At 37.2% G+C, this 11546-nt stretch overlaps 2 pseudogenes; both read left to right on the top strand.

The window, feature by feature from the left end:
* The first annotated feature begins 343 nt into the window (after nucleotides 1-343).
* Nucleotides 344-826, top strand: LOC102820194 (annotated as a pseudogene).
* Nucleotides 827-9056: 8230 nt separating this feature from the next.
* Nucleotides 9057-10404, top strand: LOC102832945 (annotated as a pseudogene).
* The last annotated feature ends 1142 nt before the right edge of the window (nucleotides 10405-11546 follow it).

Here is an 11546-nt window from a genome sequence, read left to right as displayed (position 1 = left end):
AATATCATTAATATCACATGCAAGTCAAGTTTTGCTGAGCATAATTCAAAAACTTCCAGTAGTACATTAGCTGGGAGTTGCCAGAAACTCAAACTGGATTCAGAAATGGATATGGAATGAGGGATCATTGTTGATGTCAGGTAGATTTTGCCTAAAAGCAGAGAATTCCAGGAAGATGTTTACTTGAGCTTCTCTTACTGACTATGCAGGAGCATTCCACTGTGTGGCTCATAACATACTAAGTCTAACAATGCAAAGAATGGAACTCCAGAACACTTAGTTGTGTGCACAGATCAAAAGGCAGTTGTTTAAGAACGGGGCTGCGTATGGCCGGCCGAGCAACATGCCCAAGTTTTATTGTGACTACTGTGATACATACCTCACCCATGACTCTTCATCTGTGAGAAGACACATTGCAGTGGTAGGAAACACATAGAGAATGTGAAACATTACTATTAGAAATGGATGGAAGCGTAGGCTCAGAGTCTGGCTGACAAAACAACAGCTGCATTTCAACCAGGAAAAATACCTCCTACCCCATTTTCTGCTCCTCCTCCAGCAGGGGCGATGATCCCACCTCCTCCCAGTCTCCTGGGTCCTCTTCGCCCTGGTATGATGCCAGCACCCCGTAAGGGGGGGGGGCCTTCTATGATGCCAATGATGGGTCCTCCTCTACCTGGGATGATGCTAGTGGGACCTGGTCCTGGAATGAGGCCATCCATGGCAAGCCACATGCCAATGATGCCTACGGCCTCCATATTGAGACACCCCTGACCATCCTATGATGGTGCCCACTCAGCCAGGAATGACTTGGCCAGACAGATAAAGACAGAAGGTGGCTTCTTCGTTCGGTTTTCTATTACTTGCACTACTTCACCAGGAGATCAGGTGCTGTGACTGGATGTTTCCTAACAGCACAAGGAAGACTTGCTGCCCCTTTCTATTAAAGAGAAAATAGTGTTTAAGTGGAGTAATGGACAAAAAAAAAAAAAAAAATTGTATTGTAACATGTGAAAATAAAATTATCAACTCTTTTAGTTTGCTGTGCTGTATAAATAATCAGAAAAACTGAATTATATGAAGAAGAATTTGGTATCAGGCGTGGAGGGAGCCTCACTAACAACCTTCAGTATGCAGGTGACACAACTTTGCTTCCTGGAAGTGAAGAGGACTTGAAATACTTACTGATGAAAATCGAATACTACAGCCTCAGTATGAATTGCACCTCAATGTAAAAAATAAAAATCCTCAAAACTGGACCAAAAATAACATTATGATAAACAGAGAAAGATTTAGGTTATCAAAGACTTCATTCGGCTTGCATACCCAATCAATGCTCATGGAATCACCAGTCAAGATGTCAAAGAACAGATTGCATTAGGCAAATCTGCTGCAAAAGACCTCTTGAAATTGTTAATGGGTAAACTTTGAAGACTAAAGCCATGCACAAGCTATGGTATTTTAAATCACCTGACATGCATGTGAAAGTTGGACAATATTTTTTAAAAGCTGAAGAATATTAACAGCATCATGGATTATCAAAAGAACAAACAAATCTGTCTTAAAAGAAGTACATGAAGAACGTTTCTTAGAAATGAAGATGGCGAGACTTTGCTTGTCTTACTTTGGCCATGTTGTCAGGAGGAAGATTGTTGTCAGAGGACTTGATAAAGAAGTGTAAAGAGGAAGAGCTCCAGTGAGATGGACTGACACCATGGTAGCAACAATGGACTCAAATATAACAATTGTGAGGCTGGTGCAGGACCGGCAGTGTTTTATCCTGTTATAAATAAGGCCAGTATGAGTCAGAACCAACTGAATGACGCCTATAACAATGAGACCAAGACAAAAGTAAGTATGAGGGGTTTTCAAAGTTGGTGGAAAAATGGAACTGAAAGATAATGGGATTTTTCATGAATTTTTAACAGTTCTCTTGTATTACTAAGAGAGAGTTTCTGCAGCCATCCACTGATTACAGCGATATACTTAAACTCATTTTGTTTGGAATAAATCTGCACATGTATGAACTGGAACCCTACTTAGCTGTACTATTTTTCTACTCTTGTATGTGATTCATTGCATCTAAAATATCCTAAATCCTTTGTATGAATATTCATGTAAATATTATCACACAGATTATCGAATAGTTCATAATGCAACTGCTTCCTCTATAACCAGGAACAATGATTTCCCTAGCATTTTAAATATTCCTCTTAGAAAACAAAGAGGTTTTTTTCTGGTCAAGATTCATAATCTTAAAACACAGAAAAACAGCAACCCAAAAACCACAGCAAATTTCCACAAGCCATTTGTGGAACAGAAGCCTAGTACTAATATTAAAAAAAAAAATCAATTTTTTTTTAGTGTAATATTTCCTTCTTCCTCTCTTCCATTTTATTTAATGTTTTAAATAAAATATACAAAATCCAAAGAATTTTCCACATTGATGCATTCCTTAGAATTACCAACATTGAAGCTATTAACCATCCTAGATCAATTTTATAAGTAACACTTAAGGTAATGTTTTGACCTCAGAAAATTAACCATATAAGCCCTTGGATAAAACAGACAAATGATTCTGACAGACACATTTCAAAGTGTTCACTTAGGTAATTTCCTTGCCCCACCTCCTTTTTCCACCAATGAAAATGCTAAAGGTAAGACAATCAGTTTGTTTACCTATCCACTCCCAAATAATTCTAACTGCCTGAATTACAGGGGGAAATTATCTCAGATACTGCTTGAGATTAATACTGTAATGCATTTAAATCTGTTTATAGGAAAATGTTATCTGCCTAAAATAATAATAGGTTACATTCTAACTTCTGTACCTCTTCCTAGGGTTCTTTTTACAGTAGTAAAAGTAAAATACCAGAAATACCTTTTGCAACATGGTTGTCATTTGAAATACCAGTTCTTCATGTCCCTGTTCAGTTACTTACCTAAAAGAAAGAAGAAGAAAAAGTTAGAAGTTTGAAATGGTTTCAAGTTATTGCAAACATTTTTATTCCGTTTCCAATAAAATAAGTTTGAAGTGGTCACTAATACATTACTTTATAAATTTATTATAAATTCAGAAGAGTGAAACTAAAAATGTTCAAAGAGCTCAAGAAGGTATAAAAATTTGTTGTTGTTGTTAAGTTGCCATCTAGTCTGTTCCAACTCATAGTGACCCTGAATAGAGTTTCTGAGGAGTGGATGGTAAGTTTGAACCACCAACCTTGCAGCTCAAACTGACCTTGTGGTCCCACTCATTATCCTACAGTGCCCAACAGGCAAAATAGAGAGTGTGAAAAGATGGATCAGACTTAAGAAATTAAGGAAATATGTTACCAATCTTAAGGAACATTAAAACCACATTAGTATAATTAAGATGGTCAAGATACTTACGAATAAGACAGTTATTACATTCCCCCTTGACAATTTTTTTTATTAGTTCCTGGTGTGGTGCTGTGGGTTAATGCACTGGACAGCAAGGTCAGCTGTTCAAACTCACGATCTGCTCCATGGAAACCCTGTACAGGGTTACTATGAGTTGGAACCGACTTGACGGCACTTAACAACAACAAGTTTGGTATGCCAAACGATATTTAACCAACACACTTTGGTTGAAACTTAAGCTACGTTCTATATAAAGGTACATACAATCCATATAGAGGAGTCCTGCTGTGGCGCTGTGGACTAATGCGTCAGACTGCAAAGTCATTTAAACTGCTAGATCGGTGGTTCAAGCTCACCAGCAGCTCCTTGGAAACCCTACACAGGGTCACTATGGGCCGGAATCAACTCAAAGACACTCCCCAACAACAACAATCCATATAGAACTTCGATGGTTGAGACATTACAAATATAATAAAAGCATTTTATGAGGAATACAATTCAGTCTTAGTCCACTATCTGAACTGAGCACCACTTTTGTTTATTCATGTTCTTTCTGATTGAATGAATGAATAGGAATCTACACTCATAGATAACACAATCAATACAACACACTGCTTTCCTTTTTTTCACTATCGTTTATAGTTATTTTCCATTCATATAATCTTTCCACGTTGCATGTTTCCATTCATGTAATTGTAATGTCTGCAAATATGTACATTGAGTTGCTTATTCATATTTTTAGCCAATTTCATATTAATAATAATGTAGGTTACTATAAAATTTTTATAGCTAATACTTCAAATATATATGTATATGTTTTTGTAAATGTTTATAGAGAAATAAATCTACGTATACAAACACATATATACATTTATCTATAGCCCTTTTTTCTTTCCAGGTTTACTCAACTATAGTTCTAACTTTTGCTAATTTACGTGTGTTCCAAAATCTGGTAGGGTACATCCTCCCTGGCTACCTTTAGGCCCTAAAAAATATTCATGTCTATATTGTTTCCAATTGAAGCATAGCATCATTTTGTTGACTTCAATTATTTAAAATCAAATTCAATTTAATTATGATGCAATCCATCTAAAAATAGACTTGATTAGAAGTGACACCCCAACAATTCTGCCATTTCACTTAACAAATAGGATGTGCTTCTCCCTTATACAAACCTTCTTTTTGGTTCCCCACAAAAAATATAAACTATCATTTTCTCCACATTTATTTTGGGTGCATTCATTTTAGAAAGTTCATATATTCTTTAAGCATTTCTCTGATCATGTGATTTTAAAATCATAAGAAAAATGCCTGAATTCTTCCTGAGTATTGCCAGGCAGAGCAATATGGAGTGATGGCAGTAGGATTATTAAAATGATTCACTGAGACACACTTCGAAATAAAGCTGCTTTTAGTGTGCACATCCACTTGGAAATTGTGCTGCCCTACACATGTTCTGTTGTGGCACTGTGGGTTAATATCCTGGCCTGCAAGGTCAGTGGGTTCAAGCTCACCAGATGCTCCTCGGAAATCCTATAGAGGGTTGCTATGGGTTGGAACCGTATCGACGGCACTTAACAACAACAACACATGCTATCAGGAGTCCTGGGGTGGCACTTTTGGATAAGCATTCAACCATAAGGTCAGTTTGAACCATAGTGTCAGTGGTTCAAATTCACCAGTCACTCCTCAAAAACCCTGTAAGGGTCGCCATGAGTGGGAAATGACTTGATGGCACTTAACAACAACAACACATGTTGTCAGGACTCCTGGTGTGGTGCTATAGGATAAACGCTTGACTGCTAACCAAAAGATCGGTAGTTCAAACCCACCAATCGCTCCTCAGAAACAGTACACAGAGTCTCTATGAGTTAGAACCGACTTAAGGGCACTTAACAACAACAACAACAACACATGCTATCAAACATTTTATACCTTCACATTAGGAACTGTGTGTAATAAATAAGTTTCATGAATAAATTTTAGAGGGAAAACACATACACACACTTCCTGCACAGTTATGTTTTTCACTTAAATGTCATTTCAAGTGTATTCTTCTGGAAGAAGAGGACTGAAAATATGAAATGTACTTTAACAGAAATAGCCAGGATTTGGAACCATTTTGGCCTGGCTCTGCCACTTTCTAACTGTAAACCTTGGAAAAACTGCTAAAGTTTTGAGTCTTAGGTCTTATTGTTAAATGAGGCTACATGGATGATGAAAGATAGTTATCGAGACATGCCTGGCATAAATTAAGCACTCAATAATTTGTAGCTACAAAATTTTCACCAAAGGAAATAAAATATTTTACAGAAAGAATTAGTAGATACAATCATTTGTTAAAATGTATATTACTTGTATACTATGTCTAGACCCTATTCGAAGCATTTTATATACATTTCCTCATTTAATTTCACAATAGCCATATGACATCTTCATATCTAATCCATAGCTTCAGATTCTATGTTGACTAAATTCACAAAATAATCAACGCTGAGTCAGGATTCCATTCACCATTTCTCCAATAGTAAATCAATGTTCTGTCCACTGTGATACATTATCTTCTAAAGGCCTATTCTATTTACATCCTGTTCCCATACTAAGATACTTTTCCTAATATTAAAAAGGAGATTTCTTTTTATTTTAAAATTGGAAGAGAATCTTAACAACTCTACTTTTAAATCCAGTTAAAAAAAAGTCTCTAACCATAAAATTCTCATGAAAACCCATTTATTTGTCTATATGACTCCACAGCACACAGGCAGCACCACCATTCATCTATACTATACTATGTATCAAGGAAGTGTTTCTTCTAATGACACAGTAGTATTCTTTTGTATGTATGTACCACATTATGTTTATTCATTCATCTGTTAATAGGCTAGTAACATGTTTAGTGCGTCTTTTCTACCTTCTGGTTCCCCTGACATAGTGCCTAGCGTATTAAAAGCTTGCAACTGGCCATCCATAACACAACAATTTTTCCATCTGCCTGGAGCAACAGAGGAAGGACAGTCAAGAATACGAGGAGCTTATGAATGTATCTATGGACTGTCTATGATTCAAATTTCATTTATTCATCTCCAAAAGCTTCTTTTTCATTGTATCTGCTGGTCTGCTTTCAAGAGGTTTAGTTTATTGACATTTTACTTGGTATCAGAAGACTGAACAACTATTTCAGAGCAAAATCTGTTATATCAGATTTTGCTAACATATTGTACATAATCATATTGTATTCAAATACATCATACTTTCTTATGTGATTGAGACTATGCTATGAGTGAGCCACTAAAATATTATTAAAAGGGTCCACTTTTTTCTCATCAAGGCATTTTGGAACTCTAACAATCATGAACTAACATTTAAGCCCATAAATGGTTATAAGAACATGAAGAAGCATTCAAATGTGAAATGGTTAGAAACATTGTAACAGCTTGAAGTCCCTCATCCAGTGTCCCAGGACCAATCACAGCAGAGCCACTGAGGGTGCTTTTTAAAAAGTCACCCTAGGTTTTACATATATATTTACTTTGCAAATTTCACAAGCTCTCCTTTCTTAAACTTTAAGAAAATAAGTCACATATCATTGCTGTTTTTCAGTGGTCCCTGGACAAGAAACATCAGCATCATCTAGGAAATCAAAGATACAAATTCTTGGGCCACATTCTAGACCTTCGGTATAAGAAACACTGAAGGTGGGGTCCAAAATGTGTGCTTTAACCAAGAGACTCTGATGGAGGTGAAAGCTCAAGATTCATTGTCCTATGAGAAACAATTCCCTGGAGGCTTTGTCCTATTCTCTCTCTGACCATCTAAGAGCTATGTGGATCCAAGGCATAGACATTCTTGTTTTTCCCAGGAGACTCTTTGAACTTTCAATAGCAGATCTCTTGCACACAGGTGTTCAATGCTCACTATTTCTCATCTCCTGCTAAAAAGTGGTGGTTCAAATTCATCCAGTGGCACCATTAAAGAAAAGCCTCATGACCTATTTCTGTAAAGATTACTACCAAGAAAACCTTATGCCACTGTTAATGCATGGGTCACAATGAGTTGGACTTGATTAGAGGGTACTGTTGTTGCTGCAGTTGTTTTTATCTGCCCTATATCTAGTGGAGCTGTGGGCTAATGCATCAGACAGCAAAGTCGTTAGAACTGCAAGGTCGGTGGTTCAAGTGCACCAGCTGCTCCTTAGAAACCCAGTAAACAGCGTCGCTATGGATCGGAATAGACTCGATGGCACTCAACAACAATAACATATCTAGATTGCCACCACTCATCTGTTGTTGTACTGTGGTGGCTTGAGAGTTGCTGTGATTCTGGAAGCTATGGCACGGGTGTTTTAAATACCAGCAGGGTCACCCATGGTGGACAGGTTTCAGACAAGCTTCCAGGCAAACACAGACTAGGTAGAAGGAGAGACAAGCTACTTCCGAATATTTAGGCACTGAAAATCTTTTGAATAGCAGAGAAACACTGTCAGATATAAGGCCAGGAAATGAGCACCTCAGGTTGGAAGACACTCAAAATGTGACTGGGAAAGAGCTGCCTCCTCAAAGTAGAGTTGACCTTAATGATGCAAATGGAGTAAAGCCCATGGGAATAAAGCCAGTGGGACCTTCATTTACTGATGGGACACAACTCAAAATGAAAAGAAAGAGCTGTAAACATCCATTAATAATCAGAGCATGGAATGTAAGAAGTATGAATCTAGAAAAATTGGAAGTTGTCAAAAATGAAATAGAACGCCTAAACATCGATATCTTAGGCAGTAGTGAGTGGAAATGGACTGGTATTGGCAATTTTGAATCTGACAACCACATGATTTACTATGCTAAGAATGACAAATTGAAGAGAAAAGGTGTTGATTTCATCATCAAAAAGAGTGTGTCCAGATCAGTCATGAGGTACAGTGCTGTCTGTGACAGGATAATATCCATGCACCTAGAGGGAAGCCCAGTTAACACCACTATTACTCAAATTTACATACCAACCACTAAAGTCAGTGGTTGAAATTGTAGAATTCTACCAACTTCTTCAATCTGAAATTGACCAAACATGCAATCAAGATGTATTGATCATTACTGGTGCTTGGAATGCAAAGACTGGAAGTAAAGAGGAAGGATCAGTAGTTGGAAAATATGGCCTTGGTGATAGAAATGATACTGGAGATTGCACGATAGAATTCTGCAAAACAAATAATTTGTTCATTTCAAATACCTTTTTTAGAAAGCATAAGAGATGATTATACACAAGGACCTCACCAGATGGAATACACAGAAATCAAATTGACTACATCTGTGGAAATAGACAGTGGAAAAGCTCCATATCATCAGCCAAAACAAGGCCAGGGGCAGATTGTGGAACAGACCATAAATTGCTCATATGCAAATTAAACTGAAGCTGAAGAAAATGAGAACAAGTCTATGAGAGCCAAAACATGACCTTGAATATATCCCACCTGAATTTAGAGATCATCTGAAGAACGGATTTGATACATTAAACACTAATGGCTGAAGACCAGAAGAGTTGTGGGATGACATCAAGAACACCATAAAGGAAGAAAGCAAGTAGTCATTAAGAAGACAAGAAAGAGCTCCCAGCTGGGCCGAAGTGTTCAGGGTACACCTATTGAGACCACCACCGAGTTCTCTGGTCCGCTCCCACCCGGGAACATGACCTCCTCCAAAGTGTCATGGCACCTGCTTTTTCAGACTAATTTGGCAACAAAATCACCTTGTATGGCCTCACAAGTATGTGAAGATGAATAGAGACAAAAGAAAAAATCCATTCGTTCCTTAACTATGTCTAGCCACATGGGTTTTGAGAGTTTGCCTGATCAGTTGGTGAATAGATCCATTTAGTAAGGCTTTTGCTTTAACATCCTCTGTGTGTGGGAAACCAGAATTGGAAAATTCAAGCTGATTGACACTTGTTTAATACTAATTTTGAAGATCATGAGTCCCCATACTTCTATCCACATGTTAGACTTAAGGCTCAGACATACAAACTCCAGCAAAGCAATGTGACTGAAGTTGACCATTGTGAATATGGTGGAATTTGGTGACCAAATAAACAAATAAGAGAGCTATCAGCCAATAGTGACTACGTAGGTGTTCAGTTCAAGGGCTATCTCCAAGAAGAGCTGGAGATTAAATAGGGCCTCTGCACCTTCCAAGACTCCCACGTGTGTGTGTGTCTTTACTTCATTTCACCTATGGGCCACTCTCTGAAGACACTTGACCTCTTACCCATGAAGAACCTAGACAGTAAGGTGAACATTATAACAGTGACTGCCAAAGCTGATGCAATTTCTAAAACTGAGTTACAGAAATTCAAGATCAAGCTCATGAGTGAATTGGTTATTAGCAATGGCATCCAGATTACCAATTCCCAACAGAAGATGAAACTATTGCTAAAATCAATTCTTCAATGAGTGAATATAATATTTGCTGTTGGAGGAAGTATGGATGAGGTAAAAGTTGGAACTAAGATGGTCAAAGCTCATCAGTATCCATGGGGTGTTGTACAAGAGGAATATGAGAACCACTGCGACTTCATAAACCTCTGGGAGGTGCTCATTTGCACCAACATGGAAGATGTGTGAGAGCAGACACACGCATGACACTACGAGTTGTACAGGTGCTGCAAAGTGGAGGAACTGGGCTTCAAAGACTTAGGCTCGAGAACAAGCCTGTCAGTGTTCAAGAGACCTATGAAGCCAAAAGGCATGAGATATGCAGTAAACCCAGAGGAGGGAAGAAGAGATGAAGCAGATGTTTGAGGGTCAAGGAGAAGGGAGCCATCTTGAAGGAAATCGAGAGGGAGCTCCAGGCCAAATCTGAACATCTTAAAAGAGTTCACCAAGAAGAGAGAATGAAACTTCAAGAAAAGAGAAGACTTTTGGAAGAAGAAATAACTGTTTTGTCTAAAAAGAAATCTATCTCTGAAATATACCAGAGCCAGTTCTTTGTTGCAACTGGTAGCAAGAAGGACAAGGATTTTAGAACTCCAATTTTATGAGACATTCTAGAATTGTGTATCACAGAAGATCAATCCAAGCAAAAGTTATTTAAAACGCTAAGATGCTTTGATTTTCTTTGCTGTTTTACTTATCAGTTCTCTACCTGGCCAATGGACATGCCAACTACCATTTTTGGAAAAATAGTTACAAGTATCAGGTCAATACTTAAGGCAGAGTGGATGGTTGTACTTTTGTACTCACTGTTGTCAGAAAATTATCATTGCTGGTTTGACATGAATCCAGATGGTTTTCCTTAATGCCAATTCATGGTAACTTAGTAGTACATCACACCAAAGAGAAAATGTCAGTCTGATTTAAAATATCAAACTGCATATTAGAACTATCTGGTTGTATTTATGTCCCAAGATGAAGCTTTCGTATGTACATAATATTTTGGAAATATGTTTTGAAATGTAGTATGTCTGAAATGGTCTAACTTTTTAATAGTTTTATAGAGATTCTTAGATGTTGATATGATTATCTACTTGGTAATGAACCCTAACAAAACCTTTGCATCAGGTGATAGAACACAATAACCTTTCAGGCTTAAGTAGGCTTTAGAGAGGGTGATGTATTGAAACAAAGCATGTTTAAAGGTGAAAACATAGGCATATAAACTTCTTTCTAGTATAAATGCCTTTTAAAACATTGTTTTCATTAGGATGTATTTTATACTTTTTGTAAGTCTTGTCTTCTAGGGAAAAATAATGAAGTTGAATCATCATATAACAGACCTTGTTTGTTTTTTTAAAATGACTCTGAACATCTGAATAGTAACTATGTGTAAAAATCCAGGTAGTTCACATTTTAAGGGATATTTGAACTCAAGGTGCTTTCATAGTATTCTCAGAACAAGTAAACGGTTTCTAGCCTTTTCTTAACAGTCTGTATGAATACATATATATGTAACAGGTATAGAGTTCTTCATTTTTTGTACTTGAATACGTCTAATTAAAACTGACATTGTACTTTTGAAAAATAAAATAAGTCTGCATATTGATTGAAAAAATAAATAAGACAAGAAAGAAGGAAAAGATCAAAGTGGATGTCAGAAGAAACACTGAAACTTGCTCTCCAGCACAGAGATGCCAAAGAAAATGGAAGAAATCAGGAAGTACAAGAGCTGAACAGAAAATTTCAA

This window comes from Chrysochloris asiatica, unplaced genomic scaffold (assembly GCF_000296735.1).
Source record: "Chrysochloris asiatica unplaced genomic scaffold, ChrAsi1.0 scaffold00188, whole genome shotgun sequence".
NCBI classification, from domain to species: Eukaryota; Metazoa; Chordata; class Mammalia; order Afrosoricida; family Chrysochloridae; genus Chrysochloris; species Chrysochloris asiatica.
The sequence above is the reverse complement of the archived record's forward strand: the minus strand, read 5'-3'. Positions and strand labels throughout refer to the sequence as shown.